This window comes from Neolamprologus multifasciatus, chromosome 5, assembly GCF_963576455.1.
Source record: "Neolamprologus multifasciatus chromosome 5, fNeoMul1.2, whole genome shotgun sequence".
Lineage (NCBI taxonomy): Eukaryota > Metazoa > Chordata > Actinopteri > Cichliformes > Cichlidae > Neolamprologus > Neolamprologus multifasciatus.
The window spans coordinates 28,041,698-28,065,542 of NC_140443.1; the positions used below are offsets into that span (position 1 = coordinate 28,041,698).

Here is a 23,845-nt window from a genome sequence, read left to right on the forward strand (position 1 = left end):
CAATTTTTTAAAATATTTTGCGATATTCAGATTCTGTACATAAAGGTAAACTTTATCAATATTCATTTTATCTAATAACAAAGTCTCACACTCAGTCTTTCTCTCATTTCAGTCAGTTTTATTGTTGACAAACTGAACGGTTTGTATTACAGTCTAGTCCAACTTAACTGAACGCAACCATCTGGTACAATTATAGCTTTCTGAACTATGAAATTTATGAAAACTATGCAGCCCATTCAGCAACTGAAGAATTTGAAAGTAAATTAAAACAAAATATAATTTTACATTAAATAAAAAAGTTTTAAACTTAATTAAAATAAAACATGTCTTAAATTAAAATAAGTAAACTGTCATGTTTATTGCTGCCAAAAAAAAAAGTTAAACACATTTGGACAGTGAAGGAATGTCAGGATTCTTGCTCAGAAAAAGGAGCTGATCAACATGCTCTGAAGTCAGAGCATGTTCCAGTCCACAAAAACTTTTTTTGTAACAAAATATTGATTTCTGCTGTCCCTGTATCGATACATTATTAGCAAACAAAATATCACAATACTACACAGTATCGATTTTTCCCCCACCCCTACCTTTTACCACATCTTAACTACTAGACAGAGCTTGAGACACGACTTAAGAACTAATTTGCAGTATACACCACTTCATCTAACATGTTATACATGTCCACACGAAAATCTTGAACTACACCTCCAGAACACTGCTGACTGCTCTGAGCAGATTAGTCACTTTAAAATTACTGATATGCCAAAAAAAAAAAAAAAAAAAAAAGATTTATGAACCAACTGAATCTAAACTCCAGGCCTCGAGTGCCGGTGTCCTGCAGGTTTTAGATCTCACCCTGGGTCAACACACCTGAATCAAATGATTAGTTCATTGCCAGCCTCTGGAGAACTTCAAGACATGTTGAGGAGGTCATTTAGCTATTTGAATCAGCTGTGTTGGACACATCTAAGACCTGCAGGACACCGGCCCTCGAGGCCTGGAGTTGCCTACCCCTGCACTATAGCCACTATATTGTATTTACTGGAAGACATGTATCAGTCCCCTCGCCAACAGTACCCCTTTGTTTTGCTTTAGATCTTATATTGCATGTTCCTACCAACGGGCGTTGCTGACCAGCTAAAAACGGTCCGATTCAGGTCAGCTCACAATCAACTGATGGATCTCTAGGGGTGCACGGTCCATTTGTGATCTGTGATCAACAGTGTGCACAAACACACCCATTAATTTTCAATTAAGTGAGCCAAGAGCGCCAGCGTGAAGCATTAGTATCAAGTTAATGCTAAGTCAACCCTTTTCTCCTGAGACAAAAATCAAGCTTCATATTGACCACATTACATCACTGACCTCATGAGGCTCCAAAGTAATCATGTCATCATAAAGCAAAGTGGAGTGAGACGTCTGCCTTGGGATCAATTACAGTATCAACTTACAGATGAACATACACACACACACACACACACACACTCAGTAGCTCTGAGCTTTATAGATGGTAGTGGTAACCTACTCCTGACCTCAGCTTGACTGAATGCAGTGAGCCACTGCCAAGTCTGCAGCTTTAGTCACAGCTGGAATAATAAGTCACACACTGCAAAGACACAGTCATCAAAAAGAATGCATGGAAGCCCAGAAAAGGAAAGATGAGCACAATATGCTGTGATGGGGGGGGGGGGGGGGGGGGGGGGTGTTAATGGCCTTCTTCATTGAGATCCCTCAAGGCGAGTATTGGCATTGACAGAGACGTTACACCGACACGTCTGGTGATTCCCTTTCCTTTTTCCATTTCTTCTCCTCAACCGGTCCGGCTAACTCAGAAATGCTGAGGCACCATCTGGCTGCATGCTGCGGCATGTACTACTGGGGGAAATCATTTGGATAGCCTCTGTGATTGGAGCGTCATTTATATTCATTTGATATGTGGCAGAAAAGGAGATGGAATGGAGGGGTGAGATCCTCTCCGAGGAAAGCTGCTGATGAATATCAAGATCCAACATCAGCAAGCAGATGAAAGCAGGTGACGGAGTCCGTCTGAATTAGTTTGTTAACAGCAACTAAAATCGTAGAAACAATACATAAATGTATTTTTGGAAGTGAGAGAACCTTTTATTAAGTACAGTCTCTCTTCACGCTCTTAAACAATAAAATACAAGGGAAGGGCAAACAACAGGATCCTCATCGCAACATAAACCAACTGTTTTTATTGGGAATGCGGGTTGAGTTTGCAAGCACAACAAAAAGCCACCGTTCTCAGACAGAGGTCCTTTCAGCAATGATCTACATCCTTTGATTTATCCATTTATTTTATTAACTCAAAAGCTAGTTAACAAAAAAACGTCAGTTAGATTTGGCAAAGTTACAAACTTCCTGAATGCATATCTCCATTTCTCTGAAGCAACTTTCAAACTGAAAGTGACACTGATACTTGAAAACTAAACGTGGCAAACGGCTGCAAACTTTCGATAACAGAAAAAGATAAAGAAAAGATAAAGAAAAATACGCGGGACGGAAAATTCAGCGCAGGGTAACTTGCACCTTCCCCGTACCTGGGCATCCACATTTCCTAACCACCGTTCTCATCATAAATATAAGCAGGTGAAGTTTCTCTGCCTCGCAGCACATTTATAGACCTCGTCAACAATTACGTCTACTTCAGCATTATGTCAAGCAATAAGGCCCTCGTAAAGAATATAACACCGCAAGGCCTTCATTTCTGAAATGTTGCCACTTCGCCTTGAAGAGCGCAATAAACCCAAAGTAAAAGCAGCTTAGTATAACAGTGTTTACAATATTGAGAATGTCCCATAAGCAGCAAGTTAGTTTTGTTAAGGTATTTTATTCCTCTTTTTTAGGAAAAATAAATAAATAAATAAATAAATAAATGAACCTAATAACTGCTAAACAGCTTGTGAAGTTTCTCTCTGGGGGAAAAAAAAAAAAAAAGAGCCAGAGGCCCAATCTTACCTTCACCTCAACTTGTCCGGTGCAGATCGTTATGTGCAGTGTGGGAATTCAGGAAGAGATCGGGCACTTTTCTGTCTCCTCAGCAAGTCTAGTCTGATTAAACCTGTATGGGACACTTGCTGCGAGTGTGTACAAACATGCACACATAAGCATGCACGCTCAGCTGTCACATTGTCTCGGTGGGAAGGGCAAAGCACGGCCATGACTGTATCATCGCCAAAATACTAAAAGAAAAATTGGAGAAGCCATTCCAAATCTCAGGAGCCATCAGCCCACCAACACACGAAGGTGGGCTGATGTGTCACAGTTTGAACACAAAAACCATTTTTCCGCCCTTTTCTCAACATACTTTGTTAACTTATGTCAAAGGCTGGGAACATACCATTCTTTCAAAAATGGATGTGGCAGCCTGGGATCAGAGCACACATCTGTTGTTTGTACAGCTATTTTTTTTTTTTTTCCAGAGTCCAGAGGCGTGGAGGAGACAAGGGGCTTTGAAAATGTTCTGCAAGTGCCCTGACAGTAGATGTGGAAGATCAAAGAGTGAGCAGAGGGAATTAAAACACACGTATGTATGCTGAAACCGAAGTGAGGCGGCGCGAATGGGAAGACAGAAACTGGCCGCATGTGTAGAGGATGACATCAGACCACCCACAATCCAACTGAGCAGGTCCGACCACATGCGTCGCATTGAGAGCCCTTTTCAGCTGCTCCATTTCACTCTGCCAAACTACCCCTGATTGCTCATTTTACATCCAAGCTTATAAAACTGTTTCTTGTTGCATTCCCAAGAGTTCACCAATACAAAGCCCTACCCAAGACAAAGTCGTCAACTAAACAGAACAAACACTAAAATATGTCCGGGCCATCCTTTTACTTTTTTTTTTTTTTTTTTTTTGGGGGGGGGGGGGGGGGGGGGAGTTCTATCATGCAGATGGATGTCCAGAGGAAAATAAATAGTTGATTGGTAGACTTAAGAAAATCTTGTTTGTCAAAACAGACTGCAGGCATGATTAATGCAAAGCTATTAGCCTGGTAAAAGCAATCCATCACAGCCTCAGAAGAGAAAGCATGGAGGGAGAAGAATAAAAGTGTGAAACTTCAGACGTGGATGAGTTATTGAGCAAAAGTGACCGAAGGGGAGGAGACCAACCAGGAGAGAGACAAAGACAGCAGGTGGAAGGGAAGAGCAGAGAGAGTGATTATGCACGAGACACAGGTAGTGTCAAATGAGACACATACCAAGTCACCATCTGCCTGCCTGCCACAGTAGTGGGGTGCACCGAGTCCTCAGATAACCTCTCTTTCTAACTGAACCTCGTGGAGCAGTGATTCATCAGCCAGTCAGTCCCACACAGAGCGGCACACAATGCTATTTCCACTATCTTTGGGTAACACTGAAGAGGAACACAAGGGCCTAACATCTGGAGTCCTCTAAATACTCTAATGAGAACGCACCCTGACTATTTCTCAGCAATGCTTCAGGAGAAGTGGAGGAGCTCCAGGAAAGTGAGGTAGGTCTAGCTGTCCAAGTATCCAAACAAACATTACACTGAATACTTTCTTTTTTTTGACTAATCGTTATTCACTAACAGTCTTTCTGCACATGTTCCAAATCAAAGGATGAAGTGCACGGCTCTTCATCAGACACAGTTTGTCCATGACTAGGATTACCTATTCAAGCAGACAGTCCACCACTTTTGGATGAATTATCATTGAAACCTGACGCTGATTACCTCGATCCCCAGACTTCTCAGCTAGCACCACCAACAGGTGTTTTTCTTAAATGCCTTCAGTAGACACAAGCCACGAAGACAGGAATGTGGTGAACCACAGCAACGGTTAGATCAAACCAGCGAAAAACAAAACAGTCATATTTTGACAGTATTTGGACTCTTGCAGTATGTGCTCCAACTCCATGGTCATCTGGATGCAGCACTAGTACCAGTTTCAACATTTGGATCATTAACAAGTACACAAACACACTAAACTATGTGATAAACACAGTACCGAAGAACACCACTGTGCCAAAGTACACTCTCTAAGAGAGGCACGCAGACATGTCAGTTTCCAACTATGGAAACAAGGTCAACATGATTTGGGGAAGTCTTTTGTCTGTTCAGTCAGCATTTCTCACACGGGGCTCCCACAATCCTCTGAAAACCCCATTTCCAAGCTGATTCCGACACTCCCAAGCACAAGTTGGTTCGTTCATATGCCACACTCCTGCCTCCTCAGGTGTGATATGAACTCGAAAGTATACTGAAATATGATATTTTACAGGCAGTCTGTCAATTTCAGGTGTTTCAGCCAAGTAATTCAAGAAGCTTGCTAGCAGATTGGCTGTCACATTACTGGCAGACTGTAGGCGGGCTGAGGGTTCAGGTACCGGGGACAGGAATGCAAGGCATATGGTTGTGATTAAACCAGGGGCGGCAGAGCGCAGCGTTTACATTAGCATGCTGCCTATGGGGCTGTGCAGCTTTATGGAAGTGCTGTGCCAGTCACCGCGCTCACTCTGCTGTGCTCTGTGTTTGCAGAGGCAGAACTGAAAACTGAAATAAGAAGCAGCAGCAGTGTGTTTGTCTACCTGTGTGCTGTACAGACCAAGTTTATTCCTTTGCAATGACTGGCATCACAGCAGTTTTGAGGTCTCCAGACTGCAATCATGTTTAATTTGTTTAAAACAAACAAACAAAAAAAACCCCAAAAACAGTCAATTTCGCTGGACAATTTATATTGGAAAAAAAGCTTTAAATCTGAACATCAATTCTTATTACAGTCATCAGAAAGGTGTTGAAAGGCAATGGTTTGAAGGCAATAATCTTATGCAGTACTGCCAAAGAAGGCCTTATTGTATCGACTTTGAACATAAAAGTGAAACGAGACCACCCCTGCATGAAAATTGATTCTATTACCACAGAAGGAGAAGAAGAAGAATACAAGTGAATGTAACTGCAAGCCCGCTATAGGACTCAGACAGAAAGTAGAAATGAAGGACAGATCGATGAAGGAACAGAGGGAGTGAAGGATGACCAGGGGAGTTAGTTTGAGTATGTTTACACTCCTCCTCTTTGAGCAATGGGAGGGAGTCATTAATACAGACGAGCACTCGCATCTGACACAAGAGAGCATGAATCAAATCCATCTTTCTCACACACACACACACACACACACACACACACACACACACACAAATAGAGATTACACCCAAAATCCCTAGAAAGTCTCATGATCCATTTCATCAGCTAGTCTGTGACACTGACATTGCTTCACCGAGGTTTGCTTTCTTCTAATATACTTCAGGCAGAAAAGGTGGATGAGCGTGTTGCATTCAGGTGTGAGTTCAGTGTGGGAGGAAAGAGCAATAGTGTCAAAGCAAGATTTATGTTAAATAAATGAACAAATATACTGCAATTACAGAGTGAAACACATGTTATAACAGGCCTACAGCCGCCGACTCTGAGACTTTTTGGTTTCTCTCCATAGTCCAGCTACTAATGACCAGTCGCATTTAAGCAGGCCCAAGAAGTTTTCAGGTAACAGTCAGTGGCTACCCAGACTATTACTAGCATGACACACAGAATCTCTGAAGTTTTGTTGTATTGCGGGTAATCTAAGAGCCTCATTTGGGTTAAAAAAAGAAAAAGAAAAAAAGAAAAGTTTACAACAGTCTCTATTTTGACATTAAAATGCCAATAAAATAATCAATCATAAAACCGCTTGTGTGGATAGTTTAAATGTGAAGAATAATTTTAGTTGCCCACCTCCACCACAGTACCAGCACAGCTGCATTAAGAAAGAGCTAAAAATGAAAGAGTTCTGGTAGTTATCTGCTAAACTCTGCTGCAAGTTGACGGCAATACCTGCACGGGTGTCTGAAGTAGCGTAGCATTTACTCCACTACTTTTTCTTCTAATACAGATGATCTATTGACCAGGTGGATCAGTGGGGGAAAATATTATGTTAAACAATGCTGTAAGACGGTTGTTGAACCTTCCCAGTATGCATGAACATTTGGAGTGAATATGAACTAATATGATGCTTGTTATTCAATATAAAAAATAAACAATACCCAAACTGAGTGTTCAAAAATCAGTGGGTGTTTTAGTACCCACTTGAAGCCATAAGCAAGCATCTTCCCAAGTCTCAAGTCATTATTTTCATTTTCCAAATAACACCACAGAGTCCTATATTTAAATGAAGCCAATCCAGTTTTACATAAGGAACAGATTTCATTAGGTTTATTTTGTCTAACATCCATCGGAAAGGACGGTTTAGTAACTGCTCTGACAGAGATTGGACACCATCTGGTGAAAGATGAGGGGCACAGTGCACCTGCAAAACCATTTTCCTGCTTTCTATCACAGTCTTAGATGAAATCTTAAATGAAACAGCAGGTTGACGTTTTTTAATATCATTCCACCGTTTTCTTCCTGAGCATTAGAAAGCATTTTAAGTCTTAAAACACAGCCGGCAGAGGCACTTCTGACAGCTGGATTACCTAAAACACACGAGTTTAAATGGATTGAAGTCGTATTGAAGTTTCTGTGCAGCTGCTTTTAACTTTCCATCCATCCATCAATTGTCTTCCGCTTATCCAGGCCCGGGTCATGGGGGCAGCAGCCTAAGCAGAGAATCCCAGACCTCCCTCTCCCCAGCCACCTCCTCCAACTTATCCGGGGGAACACCGAGGCATTCCCAGGCCAGCCGAGAGAGGAGTAATCTCTCCTCCCCTTGAAAAAGAGACATCCATCCATAGCCCACACTGTAGGTACCAGCAGATTTAAATTAAATTTATGTAATCAATCACATATCATATTAATGGCAAACACGCATATATAATCTCTCAAAGAGAATTCAAACCGTCAGTCCCTGTAGTACAACAACACACCTGAAGCCAAAACAGGACTTTAGAATGATTTGTAGCTGCTGTATATTAACACAGTCCACTTTGGGCTGATTAGACGGGGGATCGACAGCACACAACCGTTCCTTTGGCCATGAAATATAGAGGTAATATCTGCTGCCTTCGGTTGGAGGATCCTGACAGCTTAACGATTCAGTAAGCGCTGTCTGACAAACATGGAGCGTAACCACCCAATCCACCTCTCTATAATTCCTGTCAAATAAAAAATACATTTGAACAATGTTGTTCTGCTGTTTTTGCTTTATATTTTTACTTGGTGATACTTGTATTGATGGTTTTCAGTGGTTAGGACTTAAGTCCCATAAAACTTTTCTCACAGTCCAAAACAAATGATCAAATCTAGACAATGCAAATTCCACAATGTCAACTGGCTGGGATTCTTACGCAACATCACCACAGCCACCATCCATCCAAGCCATGTGTCCAGTGTCTTGTTTTGGCCTTGCTCTCATTCAAGGTTCACCTGCTGTGTGTCAGAAAACATGAGAGCTCCAGCACAGTGTCAACAAAGGATCTGTTTGGTGTGGGAACACAACGAAAGCCTGGAGCCCAGGGACAACAGAAGAGGGGCTAGGAGGTGGACCAGGAGAGAGTGACGAGTCTGAGTACACAAAGTACACAAAGACAAAATGAAAAAGCATTTAAGACAGAAAGATCTGAAGGATGGAAGTAGTAGCACTACACTGGATATATCCTCATGTGAGATGTAATTGTATCATGGCAATATATGTTTGGAGGGAGACAGGAGCATGTGACTGAACACAAAGATAGACAGGAATGGAGATGAAAGGAGGGGTTAAGAACAACAGAGGAGAAGGCTGATTTGGTTTTAACACTGGAATGAGTCTCGGGGGAGAGGAGGGAAGGAAAGGGGGCTCCAGGCCGCCTCAGAGCTTCTTCTCTGTAAGGTTTGTTCAAGCTGACCGTGGCAGACGAAGGAAACTACGCACGCCCAGACTTTATGACCCGTGTGGATTCTGTTCAATCAGTCGAGGAAACAGACAGATCCCAGGAGAGACTGAGCAAGAGAGCAAAATTAAGTTAAAATGGGTGTGAACTAAAATGCTAATGAGAGAAGAACGAGGCGATCCTTCATCCTCACGGTTCCCACGCCTCAGGCCTCAGAACTCCCTGACCTCAGCTGGTAATTTTTATTTTTAAAGTGTTAAAAAAACTAAACAAAACTGGGATTTGCTTTTTATTAAAGCACAAAATGAGGAGCTGCGAAGATGAGTTTTGGGCTGAGGCATTGCGGAGGCATCGGTGGAGCTGGGCTGGTCTGTGTGACTGTAGCCAAGCATGAAAACTGGCACAGAGTTACAGGTAATGTAAAGATCATATTGACAGTGACAGATGTTGCCAGCTTGCAACTGAAACAGCTGGAGAAATTTTCCAGGAGAACAGATCACCCCATACTAGCCAGTTGTGTCAGGAGGGCTGACGTTAATGAAGGAAAAGCTCAAGCGACGTCTCTCTAATTGGATTCTGAATTATTCACAATACAAGAGTGAGAGACTCTTTAATTCTAAGATAACAACTTCTGTTCTACAAGACGCTGCGCTGACACTGATGAGCATGAACAAACTCTCCTCCGACTCTTCGTCGAGACCTACGTTGTCCTCTGCCTGTCACTCATCCTACTATAAATAGAGTGATGGGCTCTGTGGTTAGCCTAGCTGAGCTGCTGAACATCAGGTAGGCTGAAAAACCTCCCTATACAGCTGGCACTTAGCAGGGCAGAAACACATCAGAAATGGACCAGATGAGCAGGTACACACAAACACGCACGCTTAAAAAAACAAAACAAAACTCTTGTCTCTCATCCCGTGTCTGCTCCAATTCATCCAAGTGTCAGGCAGATGGGATGTGTATGTTTGTCTGGGTGCGTGTATGTTTGTCTGGGTGCGTGTGTGTGTCGTCTTTTCCTGCCAGGAACTGAGTGGAGGCTAAGCCAGGATTGCAGTTTGAATGGGTGACTTCCCCACATATACTCGACATCTGAGGGACTATGTGCTTTTAATAAACTTCCCCTGGGAACAGTGACATAGAGCCAAGGCGCATGCGTTAAAGCCTTAGGTTGACATTTCATTAGCAAACAGTAGCTGAATACAGATCCATTGCTGACTCACATCCAGCAAGACACAACCGCCTTTGGAAAACAGTATGAAAATATAGAGCCGATCCTATGTTTGGGACAGCAAAGCAAAGTCACTTTTATGACCTTGTTTGTGCCTCCTGGCGCTCGATGATTTAGGCAACATTAAAGAGCTGTATTTAGACCGCACAAAAGCATGTGTGCCAATGCACGGTTGCTACACTACACACCCTGTGGTCAAGAGTCTGGCTACTTAGGGAACAAAGCAACACATTTTCCTCTGTCGTCTTTTACAATGGAGCGCAAAGTATGACATCATTTGTTTAAAGTTGCATTCAAATACAACTGGCTTCCCTGCAACTGTTTTCCGGTGGAAACTTTAATGCCTTCCCCATAGTTATCTGCTTCCCTTCAACTCTTTAAAGTAAACACTGCCTATTTTAAAGCGCACCCTGTAGTTTGTATGTGTTCACTAATTATGATCCCAGCAGCTCTAGTAATAATTACACCTCTATGCTAAAGATTAATCATGAGTGAAGTAAGTTGCCATCACAGTGTTTTCCAATGTTAATCCCTTAGTCTTATCTCTTTGGCGTGGCACAGATGAACAGAGGCTGGGACTAAGGAAAGCCAGCCTCCCTTTTGGGGAACAAAGCTACAGGAAAGCACAAATTTCCATTCAGAACTGCCGAATATGGAAAAGACAGAATGTAAGTAAAATATACAGAGCTTAGAACAGCAGTCTCCAAAATGCTGTAAAATAATTTTCAAACTTTTCTGTTTTGGTCAAGTGACAGAATAGCCATTTCATTAGGAAACAGAATGCACTGACACCTCAGTGGAAAATTCCAATTTTGGTGATGTCTGGCACATTCAGGTTCCCCTCTGCGAATATCAGTCAGCCCACCCCAAAGCGCTGAGTACTTAACCCAAAACAGACCATTCATAAGCTCAGAACCTGAATACTTCACCCAGTAGGCCATCTCTACTGGCCTTAATGTGCTTCTGTTTAAAAAAATAACACAAATGTCCACAAAACAAGAGTGTCTAAGACCCAACTCCAGCCAGATGTGCACAGGCTCTTGTACCCTGCTGTCTGTGAAGAGATATGGCAGGAATGTGCTCTGTCCATATTCAGGCAGCCAAACAAAGTTATCTGCCTGCAACATCATCAGACTAAAAGCTTCTCGCTCTCCCCACCACTGTTTATCTACCGCTTTTCCAAGGCCCTGTGTGTGTCCGGAAACATTTTATTTAGCAAATTAGCCATGCCCCCGGAGATGACCGGAGCCTTGGAATTCGGGACCCCGTTGCCAGGGCAACCTAAAGGTCACCTGACACCAATCACCTCGGACGTCATGTTTACCCTGTTCAGATGAGCAGCTGGGATAAAAGTGGAGGGGACGAAGAGGGCTGGAGAGTGGCATTTTAACCAAAGCTAAAACCACGTCGGCCTCATTCAAGTGCCGTCCACAGTGAACATGTGACGCTTACACTTCAAACTACGACAATTCAAATATCACGCCCGGTGCGGTTTGACTGCCCGCAGGAATTTGCATTCCCCAGCATGATAACATGCTGTGGAGGGAGGCGGGGGTGAAAACAGGGACGTATCTAGGCGTGGCCACATTGCCAGGAAGCGTAGCAGTCTTTCTAGTCTTTATCTCGCTCTTATAAGGCTTCTGTGACGGAGCACCTGCTGACAGGTGCCGCGCAGGTATGCCGCAGTTTCACTCCAACCTGTCCAACTAGCTCAGCTACAGGAACAATGGCAACATATTACACACCACACACACCACCCCTCAGGGAAGTTTAAATTTGGAATTGTTTTCTCAGTTTTGCTCACTGATGAAAAACTAGTTCAGGATGCTACTTACAAATTGAATCCTTACTGAGAATAACTTCTAGTCCGTCTTATAGACTAGCGTTCACTTATCCTGTTCCTACCACTTTCTTCCATTTAGCCTCACCCCCCCATCACCCAAATAGTTTTGTACTGAACTTAATGTCTGACACAAGCCAGTCCCTCTGCTGTTAACTAACAGCAAGTCAGAGAGGCTGATGATGAACAGAGAAAACAGCCCCGACTGGCTGTAGAAGATTCCAACCATTCCTACCAAAAGGACAATGAACTGGCTGTTGGATGCGTGACACTAATAAAACACACCAATGCTCCGGCAGCACAGGCGGAGTCTTGAAAATGTGAGAGCTCAGGGTGATTTCAGACAGGTCTGGTGCTGTGTCTTTTATTTAGGTATAGGGGAATAAGCTCAAACTGCAGCCTATAAACCTTCGTACGAGGCATTTTATTTTGAACTCTCAAACGGATATTGTCTTCAAAAAAAATTTTAAAAAATTAAAAAAAATGCAGAGATAAAATTGGGACATAAAAAAGGGAAAGTTATGCAAGGAGAATGTTCTGAATGCTCAGTCTTGACGTGTACTGTGGCTAATCTTTTATCTGTCCAGGAAAAAATCTGAATAGAAACCAACCTGTGAGTCACATCATTTCATTATCATCAGCCGAAGACAAAAATAAAACAAACTCATGGCATATGTCAGGTTTCAGATGAAAGCCCTGTAATTAGCAATGTCAGGCAGTTGGCAGCTTTTATAAACACACCCCTTCCGAATGTTTCATGTACTGTGAAACAGTGCTCTATCGATGAGTTAGGCAGGTCGCTGTGGTATTTTACCAGTCTCAAAGGGCATCTGGCAGCTCATTTTGCCTTTATACTTTCAACCTATCCAAAAGAGTGACGCCATCTGCTATCACTTTGCTAGTGGACAACTCCCTTGCTCTTATTTTGACAGTTCAGTCACAACTAACTGGCTAGACCCAGCCCATTTCTAACTTCCTTGGCTCACTGGCCAGGTTTGCCGTTGTGACTGTCTTTGATATCTCCGGACTCTCTTCACTTAGAGTCAGACAGCATCCAACTCCACCCTCTTGGACAGCAGCTGACAGTAGTCCTTGTTCTGCTCTGGGGACTTTTATCTTTATTGGCCAACATATATAAAAGAGCAGAAAAACACTGAATGCAGCTGGCAGCTACTTTTAATGTGGAATGTTTTTTTCTAACAGGTTTTATTTAATCCACGAGTCGATGCTGCGAGTTACACTCCAAATAGCAGTAGAACTCTTCAGTTTGTCTTTATTGGCTCTCATGCATTAAATACACCTCACACGCTCACAGGCAGCATGACAATGCCATATACGGCAAATACCTTGCTTGCCCTGATAAGCAAGGTAATGGCTTTGCTATGATAACATTGTTCAAATGTGCGTTTGGCACCTTCTTTGACCCTCAAGAGACTTGAGACTAACACACTTCAACACTTGTAATAAACTCTCACAGTAACACTGTCCCCAGTTGTGAGAAGTCGACTCCAAAACGTTGACTCCACTCAATGTGACAGAAAGCGTGTACTACTTGTCCACAGTGACTCAGCACGCAACTAGGCCACAATCCAGTTCCAACTGTCCTCTTATCAGCCCATTTACATCAAGAAGAATAGAAATCAACTACCCCTGAAAAGAAACAGTGTGTCTGCGTGCACTCAGACCCAAGAGCCCCACAGGGAAATTAGATTTCTTGTCTAATTTATGAGCTCTGGAGCCCAGTAGAGCATGAGGACATGAAGGGCCTTCAAGTGCTCACCAGCAATCTTCCCCCTATTTGTGCCAATGCGTTTTTAAGAAAATGGTGATTCTCAGTGTGTTAAACAGATTGGTGCAATACATCACCAGTATAGGAACTGTCATTTCACAGCAGTTCACGGTAAGGTGCATTCATTGGGAACATTGCAGAGGGAGGAGGAAGGGCTGGGGATCTCAAAGAGACATATTAAAAAAGCATGCTGATGCTGCACATTGCTGTTACAGTGATGCAGCTGGCTGAGGAAGAGTCACTTCCAGGAGTGGTGAGAAAGAAATTCTGCTCAGCAGTCCGTATGGCACTTACTCACAGTGCATAGACTCATTTTTATGGGTTTTCTGCAAGAATACGCGTCACATTTGTACAAAGTATTTACGCTGAAGGCACAACTTTATCAACGCGCTAAAAGTTTTTATTCCCCTTCTTCTTTTACACTGGCCTCAAATCTTTTTAATTAATTTGGGTTCTTTCTATTAATTCAGAAGATCGGTGGCATTTGGTCAAGGTGCAGCAGCATTGGCTGGAGTATTGACTATACTGTGGCCTGTAAAATAACTGCTACTGACACACAGCAGACACCTGAGAGACCAAGTTACTGATATGGGCCAGGCCTAGCTATGTAAACACTGCATTCCTGCACACCGCAGAGCACGGGGAAACTGTGGGAGGGGGTGTTTGTGTCTGTGTGTGTGTGCGCTCATGCAAACTTAATGATGTCCATTTATTAAGCAGAAAAAAAAAGTTGTGCGTAATTATTTTCATGTACGTTTATGCAAGTGTATGAATTTCACCCCACAGAAAAGGTAGTAATGGTTCATTACTTACTTAAGAATGTAAACTGAACATACAGGCATGATAACACAGGTTTATGTTACCATTTATGTGTATGGGTATCTGATAAGGCTCGATGCAGTGCACACCACTGGACACTCGGCCTACCATCACATCTGCCTGTTTTTTTTTCTAGTTTTCTAAGAACCCACAATATGGGCATGTACAAATGTAGCACTGCAGTGGGAGATTTGATTTCAGAGAGTTAAGTGACAAATTTAGATGCCATGAACACACACACACATACACACAGCTCTGCCCCAATTTGATAATGCAGTCTCTAGTAAAGACCAATTGTTAGCTTGTGATGCCTGCATTTTACTTCAGTTACAACTACAAAAGTTTACAGCCTGTTTTCAATGAGTCTACATTGTTTCAGTAAAGTCTATATTCAAATCTGAGCAGTAAAACAAAGCTTATGTCAGTATTTGTTCAGTGCAGTGTAGGAAAGGAAACAAAGCCAGTAACACAAGTAGTGGATGGTGTGAAGCCTATATAAGATGGAATGAAACATAAAACAAGTTAATCAATACAAAATACATTTCAAGTAATCCTCTGCACTTTTTACTGACCTTGCAGTTGCAAGGACTTAACTTAGCTGTCATCGTGCATTTGTTAAAGGCATTCCTGGGGTAGCTTATTTTTGCTGCAAGAACCCATTATACTTTAAATACTACTTTTCTTTTACTTTAATTCCAGTATTCTGTACCTTGTGAACCAGGATGTAATCATGTATTTGTTTTGCAAGTTTTGCATGTTGAGTCCCCCCTTCACCCAGCTCATAACATAAAGTGGAGACTGAGCCTGACCAAACTAACTTTTGCCGACTAAAGCAAAACAACCTGTTTCATATGTTTGCCTGATGTTTCACTGATACGAGTGTAAAGTAACCAATTCCGTATCAAACAGCGTGTTGTAAGCTCCAGTTGTGTCAGAATGCTGCGATGAATCCATATTACACTTGCTTTGGGAGGTAGTGCAAAATCTACCTTAAGATTTAACTGAGTCAAATGCACACAGGAACTATGGAGTAAAAGGAAAGAGAAAGTCATGGCAAAGATGTGCACTCTGTCTTTAAATAAGTGGATTATCATAATTGTAAAGGTGTTTAAGTTTGCATATAAAGCGCTACAATACCAGCCTTAAACTTCTAATTCCTACATCTGTCACGATCGTAAGGAACTTCTGAAGTTTGACGCAAGTGTATAGAGGGTGGTGGTGTTCTCAAATAAACAGACGTTTCAGACGTTAACATTTGTAACTGATGACGACAGCAGTGAGAGTAGATGGACACCAGTAACCTCTTAATTAAGACTCAATCCTTTTCCTGTCTTTGCTAATTAGTCTCCGCTTGTCTAATTAAGATGCCATCATTAAGCTGTTACAATTTTACTCACTGCCTGAGCAGGCCTGTTGAAGAAAGTGGAGGACAAAGACTTTATAACGTAGCTTTCATACCATATTGTGTACTGACCTTTAAGGGTCCATATGAATTACTGACCTTTATGTTCCACTATCACACACACAAATGTTCAGCATAACTTTGTGCTGCTACGGTGCGCAGCGACACAAAGACAACCAAAGGAGCCAGCCTGTTCCAGAGCTGTACTGTGCTCTCAAGGCCGTGCCCAATCACTCAGAATCAGATCAGATGCTATCTGCAAATTATTTGTGTAATCACAAACGAAACCACACTTGCTATGACCACAGGGTGAACAGGAGTCCTTAGACAGACATTAGCTGTTTGGATGATAAATTGTTAGTTTTGTGCCTGGTTTACTCAAGATCGCACTGAGTCAAAAAGGTTTATTAGACCTTCCACCTTGTTAGTTTTCCTCTGCATGTAGCGGGCAAATTACAGTGAGAATTTAACAAGTCAAAATTATACAGAAGAATTCCCAGAACTACAAAAAAATAAATAATTAAATTAAAAAGTCAGTTTAACTACTCAAATTGAGGCCTTTTAACTGAAACAAAGTGAGCTCATCTGGGTCAGCGCTGCATGCAATTCCATCTGAGCTCATTAAGTGTTAGTGAGACTTTAAAATATCTCTAAATGGTTCAAAAACACATTGTTTCAGAACTGTTCTAGACATTAGTAATCTGCCTACTTACTGATATTTAGAAATTCAGTAGTATTTCTAAATATCAGTTCATGAATAGTTTCACTGAAGTGTTTGATGGTTCTGTTGATACGTATTGAGCCACAGGACCCCTATATTCAAATTCAAGTGCATAATCCTAGCTATGGTGGCTGCTGTAGGACATTCATCTCTGGCCACCGTTGATCTGTATTGCATGCAGGCTTTCACTTCGCTGTTTTCCTCAGCTGTAAATATGTCTACATTGTCAATATGCTGGGTGTCCACATCCATGTACTCTGGATGAGGCTATAAAACTTTGTGATAGGAGTCCAGTATAAACTGATAAGTAACTGAAGTTTACTTCTGTCCAGTAACAGTGATACTAAGTGAGTGATTGAGAATATCCTAAAGTTTTCTGCTGGGAAGTGCAGCTGTTTTAGCTGCTGGTAGCTGACGTTAGCTGCTGTTAGTCACACTAGTAATACTTTCTTTCCAGCGGCTATAACATTGTTGGACTCGGACACTTAAACGCTCATATGAAGTGAGAATGTAATCGAACTGTTTATCAGAGTGAGAGTCTGACTTCAGGTCATTCAAGCCCCTTATTAGCTGGCATGATGTGCTGCTGTTTAGCTGACTTGTGGTCAGCCATCTGGAGATCAGAGTAGGGAGGGCTACATGTCTAATTGGCTGAGAAAAAGTAACTGCAAAAATATTGGGAATACATAAGCATGTTTTATTGTGTTAGAGCAGCGGTCCCCAAACTTTTTTGCACTACGAACCGGTTTATGTCCGACAATATTTTCATGGACCAGCCTTTAAGGTGTTGCAGATAAATACAACAAAATAAAACCAGTACCTGTACCCAAAAAAAAAGAAGATTTATTCATAACACACGGGAAAAGACCCAGGAAAACAGAGTTAACAGTAAAAAAAATAACAATAAAAACCCTGAAAACCTTAAATTTCACACCTGAGCCTCAACGCTCACGGCCCGGTACCAAATGTGGCCTGGGGGTTGGGGACCGCTGTGTTAGAGCACCGACTTCAACTCAGAAGAATAAGCCTGAGGTGGGAGGAAGAGGATGAGGAGGAAATGAACAAGGAGAAAAGAGAGCAGTGGTGGAAGAGGAGAAAGACATTGTGAAAATATACGTGTTCAAATGTTAAAGGTAAAACTTATATTTTGAATTGTGATTAAATGCAATCACCCAGCATGTGTAATGCTGTAAGGGCATTAAAAATACCAGAAACTTGAGTTTCCCTTGCTTCTGAAGTGACTGAGTCATGCCGTGAATGCACTGCTTTAGGGGGATACACAAGCACAGCCGATGCAATCACACAATCCAACCAGAAGAAAGCAGATAGTTGTGATAGTTACAGGACGGCGTCACTTGGCTGCTAGCTGCGCAGGAAGTTTGCTGCTGGTTATTGCTGAACATCAGAGCTACCCCACCATAATAAAAATTATCAAATCCACTTGGCGTCTTGAAAGTTTCCAGCTAATTGTAGGAGCCACATGCTTTTCTAATCAAGGCTGCTTCAGCACCTGTCACGGTCACACAATTTCAGATGGGACTGTCTGCATCTTCTTAACTCTGCATGTTCAAAGGAAAACAGCGGGATGTACAAATGGTTTTGGGTTGCGAAAGCACGTGTTATTAGGCAGTTTTCTTGACAAAAGGTTGCTTGTTTAAAAGAAATTTCAAATTCACTGCATTATTCTTCACATTCAAGTAGGGCTGCTCAATTAATCGAATTTTAATCTCGATTACGATCTGGGCTTTCAACGATGATTAAAAATGACTGAGCCGATTATTAGCCCCTCCCTCGTGCTTTACTCTCGCGCTGCTCCGTGTGGCAAATCGAGCGCACCTCTCTGCATTTCGAACACGTGTCACAACAATTAAGAGCAGCGGTCCCCAACCTTTTTTGCGCCACGGACCGGTTTATGCCCGACAATATTTTCATGGACCGGCCTTTAAGGTGTCGCGGATAAATACAACAAAATAAAACTAGTACCGGTACCGAAAAAAAGAAAATTTATTGATAACACATGTGAAAAGACCAAGGAAAACCGAGTAAACGATAAAAACGATAACAAAATAACGCTGAAAACCAATAAAAACCCTGATAACTATACATTTCACACCCGAGCCTCAACTCTCGCGGCCCGGTACCAAACGACTCACGGACCGGTACCGGTACGAGGCCCGGGGGTTGGGGACCGCTGATTAAGAGGACCCGAGGGAAGCTCGGAAAGCTAAGCAGAAGTTATTTGGAGAGGAGAGTGACTGCTGTTGGTTGAAAAGAGAGGTAAAAAAAACTTCAGTGGTGTGGAAACATTATGGGTTTGCGGAGTCAGACGTGGATCAAGTAGACATAGTGTGTAAACTTTGCTACGTAGCTGCACCACAGAGCAATACTGCAAAGTTCACTAAACGTAGATGTTTACATTTTTCATTTATTTTTTATATTGCAAACATTTGCACTGTTATCAGTATTTGCACACTATTTTATATTATTTTTTGACAATCTTTAAAGCCATTATTCAATACATTGTTATTGTTAAATAAATATCGTCAAATAATCGAGATCGCAATTTCAGTGAAAATAATCGTGATTATCATTTTTGCCATAATCGAGCAGCCCTACATTCAAGATATTAGGTATGAGTTAGTGAGCTTTAGATGCTTTCAGGTCGGTTTTGTTAGCTCAACACAAAAGCCAGGTCGGCTGCTAAGACAACCTTCTCCAGCTATAAACCACTGAATTAAATCTTCGTCTTTTTTGCCACGATCCATCACATTCTCACATCCCAGTGACTTCTAGCCACATGAGACACTCCTGAATGCTGTTCCATATGCTACCATCTGCAACTACTGAAAAATGGCCCATTCAACTTCTTTTTTCATTAGGATACTTCTACAGAAAAAAAAGAAAGTTTTTTAAAAAAGGGTTAGGCTTGGGGAGGGGATGTCTGTCATAACGGTCTGCTCATTATTAAGCCCCACAATTCCCACATTCAGATGACAATAAGCAGGGAGGGAGAAGAAATTAAGGCTTCAGAAGGAAAAAATAAAGAGAGCAAAGGAGGGGAATGGAGGCAGGTAAGATGACAAAAAGGCAGCAGCTTTGAGAAGTGTTGTGTGTCATGTAAGTCCTAGTTCAGGAACACTAAGACTTTAGGGCTGTGAGCATGGATGCGTGCTCACAGCCGTGGCCAAACCGACAGACTCATGTCTAAATCCCCTTAATCAGGGCTGGACCGTTCCTTAAACTGTTTATACCCCCTTCTTTTGTCAACTTGTGCATGTGAATGTGCGTGAGTAAGCTTCCCAAAGACTTGACTTTCATGGGATTTGTGTAAACGGACCCCACAGCTTCAACCATAGTGTAAAGAAAAGAGGAAACAGGTTGGGGAGGGAAAGGACCTTTACAGGAGGCTGAGAGGTATAGGACAGACATTCTCGGTGCAACCACAACTACAATGATAACAAGCTGATGATTCGCTTTAATGACAATAATTAACTCCTTAAGAATCTCAAGAAGTTTAATGTGAGAAAGAAAAGTTACAGAGCCCCAACGTAAAAAATCATACAGTCTCTGTTGATTTAAAACAAGTTATAAAACCAACTTTTCAAGAGTCACCCTGCATTTTTTGTGGGCACATCAACTTGCTTCTAGGACTAGTCTCAGCCATATTAATAATGCTCACAGCCACTACCGATCTCGTCATTTCGCTTCCAAGTTACGCCAGCTGGAGGCATAACCACATCTCATCTGAGCTTTACAGCAGCAGAGCTGACAGAAATACTTGGCCATGTCAGCCAATGTCGCACACAAACACACAGATGGGGATGCAAACAGACACACACGCACACACACACGTTGGCATATTATCGAATTCCTGACACAAACAACAACAACAACAAAAAACAGAACTGATGTGACAAAGTTGGCATCTCGGTACAAAGTTTAGATAATATAAATAAATATATATACATGTATACACACACGTATGTACACATGTATACACACACACACACACACACACACACACACACACGTATTTACGTACACATGTATATACACACACAAACACGTGTGTGTACGTATGTGTACGTGCGTACATAAGCACATGCATACATACACATATGCTTCATTTATGCAACCGTAATAAAACGTCTTATTTAATGGAACATGGTGCAGAAAAAGAAAGACACATGATGCCGTCACACAGGTCACAAACCAAATTGCCATAGTTTACAATGCAGTACTCCAGACTGTATGCAGCACATGCAGAGTAGCATGACAGCCGAGCAGAGTCAACTAGCTTAGATAATTCATTGTTACAAACAACTTTAACGGACCCATTTTTTTCCTTTAAAATCTAGCGCTGGTTGCGCTCTAGCAAAAAGGCAGATTCTGTAAGGCCGAGCAGTCTTAAATTTACAGACGTTTTCACCCATCAGTCCAGACACTAAAAATCTGCAATTTAAAACAAAAAATTCAAATTTAAACGCTCAGCTTGAACCATATTGATATAATAGCAGAATCAGAGTATTAGTATCACCCTTTACAACCACCAATATGTGACTTTTTTGTAAAAAGGTAAAGAAGAGATGCAAAAAACACCCGTCAAGCAAGTTATGAGTGTTGATGTTGTACAGTTTGTCTACCTGTAGGTGCTCAGCAACGCCCCTATTGGCAACACATCACAAGTGTAAATAAACAATGTGTTGTTACAATAAAACTGAAAAACTATTTTTAAACTGCATTGTTGTAATATTTTTAATAACTCATAAATAAATATACATAATGATGACATATGTTAGAAAAACAGTTTGTGCTTCATGTCTCTGACAGAAAGCAAAAAAAATTAAAAAAAAAAAAAAAAATCAGCTTATATATCAGATTTTTAAAATCACCAAAATATCGGTATCATTCTTAAAAGTCATATACGGGTCAGGCTCTACCCTGTGCACTCCACAAAGAAAGCATTTTATGAAGATGTTCACCTACTCTGATGATGGATTATGTTAACCAGGTATTGGGAGAATTGGTAAAGAGCTTTTGGGCATATTTGTCAACTCATCCCACACTTTGACTAGGTCAAGAGTTACTTCACTGAACCAAAGCAGCACAATATTAAGCTTGTGGCTTTCCCCTTCAGTGTGTATGAAATTCATCAGCAGCTCATTATTTCAAGGTTTGACAAATGACTGTTACAAACTGTCAAGCAGAAACCACTGAAAAAAGAGCAAGTTGACTGGTTTGTTAGAACTGGTTTGGAGTTAGACTAGTATCCTGGAGGAACTGGGTGAGCTCTTCACCTACTTCCTAAATAATAGCTACAAAAGTCACAACTCTGCCTAAAAGTTTCCATTTCCTGTGCAGAGGACACGTGATAAGGCAGTGAACTAAAGCTTAAAAGACCCAACGCTCCCGACGTCACCTTTGTTTAAAAGTTTCGGAAACCTTTCCCCCCCATCTCTACTGTACATTTGAGAAGGATGGCTCAGGGCGGTCTTCAAAGACAACTTCCTCTCCCACCCTGCTGAACTACCATTAATTAGTTGCCCTTTCTCTTTTCCTGACAGGCTGTGTAACTGCAAATGCCAAGTGTGACCAATGCCCATTCATTGTCAATACAACAGACTACAATAAAAACAAGAGAGAATATGGCACATGCATACATACGTGCTCCTCTTATATGGGCTCAAAATGTGGTCATAAATATTTTGTACTTTTAAATCGGTTTTGTACTTGTAAATCAGGATTTGTATGTGTAAAAAAAATTTGTGTGTGCGTAAAAAAGATTTGTATGTGTAAAAAAAATTTGTGTGTGTGTAAAAAAGATTTGTATGTGTAAAAAAAATTTGTGTGTGTGTAAAAAAGATTTGTATGTGTAAAAAAAATTTGTGTGTGCGTAAAAAAGATTTGTATGTGTAAAAAAGATTTGTGCGTGTGTAAAAAAGATTTGTGTGTGGACTTAGCCAAAGAAACCCTGCAAGTTACAAGTACGAATTTTGACCCTATTTTTCTTCCTTTCATCTGACTGGTCAATGTCATGTCAATCACAAATGTAACAATCCAACCAGAGAACAGATGGGTTTGGCAGTCGGAGGGGTGCTTTTTTGAACTGCAGGTCCTTGAAGGGTAATACAGGTTGAAGCTGGAGGATCTCTATATAAATATCCGATAGCAGCTAGGTCCCCTAACTTTCAGTTGCTGTTGAAAGGATAAAGTTGTGGTATATCAGTGGTTAGAAATACCATTATTACTTTAGGATTAGTTTAACACAAAGTCAGGGCTGACCCGGGACCATTGCTGTGAGTCACAGTGCGCAGCATAAAAGTCCTTTCACATCGGACGCAGGATGTGCTGCTAATGCTAACTGCTAACTAAAAGCAAAGGATCCAGAATTTGTTGCTGGCTGCTGAGCTCTGTGGGTTTTTGCAGCAGCTCTACCTGTACTAGATGCACCTGCTCCTTGTCTTTTCTATCTCTGACTTTATGTCCTCTACAAGAGTTTCTGGTTTTTTTGCTAGTTCTTCAAATGTTCAATAAAAACATCTATGCTAATTCATAACGAAGAAAGCTTTGTAATGAAGACTGTCATTTCCAAAACACTGCCCGCCCCCACCCCGCGGTCCGCAGCGCTGTTGAAAAGGCTGTGGAAGTCCCTATATTAAACACGTAGACCTGTGACACAAAAATCACCAAACTCGGACGACCACAGACTGTTTTCCTTCGTGGTGATGAAGGAAAACGCTGGGTTGGCATGTAAAAGGGCATTTATTCCCTTCAAAGACCTGCAGTTAAAAAAAAGCGCCCCTCCGACTGCCAAACCCATCTGTTCTCTGATTGGATTGTTACATTTGTGATTGACATGACATTGACCAATCAGATGAAAGGAAGAAAAATAGGGTCAAAATTCGTACTTGTAACTTGCAGCGTTTTTTTTGGCTAAGTCCACACACAAATCTTTTTTACACATACAAATCTTTTTTACGCACGCACAAATTTTTTTTACACATACAAATCTTTTTTACGCACACACAAATTTTTTTACACATACACATTTTTTAACGCACACACAATTTTTTTTTACACATACACATCTTTTTTACACACACACACAATTTTTTTTTTTTTTTACACATACACATCTTTTTTACACACACACACAAATTTTTTTTACACATACAAATCCTGATTTACAAGTACAAAACCGATTTAAAAGTACAAAATATTTATGACCACA

General features: G+C 41.4%; 1 protein-coding gene and 1 long non-coding RNA gene across 51 annotated transcripts in view; both read right to left on the reverse strand.

Annotated features, from left to right (window-relative positions):
- Positions 1–23,845, reverse strand: part of magi1b (membrane associated guanylate kinase, WW and PDZ domain containing 1b) — a 150,595-nt gene that overhangs the window by 121,367 nt on the left and 5,383 nt on the right. The window lies entirely within an intron of this gene.
- Positions 1–23,845, reverse strand: part of LOC146518948 (uncharacterized) — a 32,769-nt gene extending 8,924 nt beyond the window's left edge. The window contains exon 1 of the long non-coding RNA XR_014873961.1: positions 585–23,845. This is a non-coding gene — a long non-coding RNA (uncharacterized LOC146518948). The remainder of the gene's footprint in view (positions 1–584) is intronic.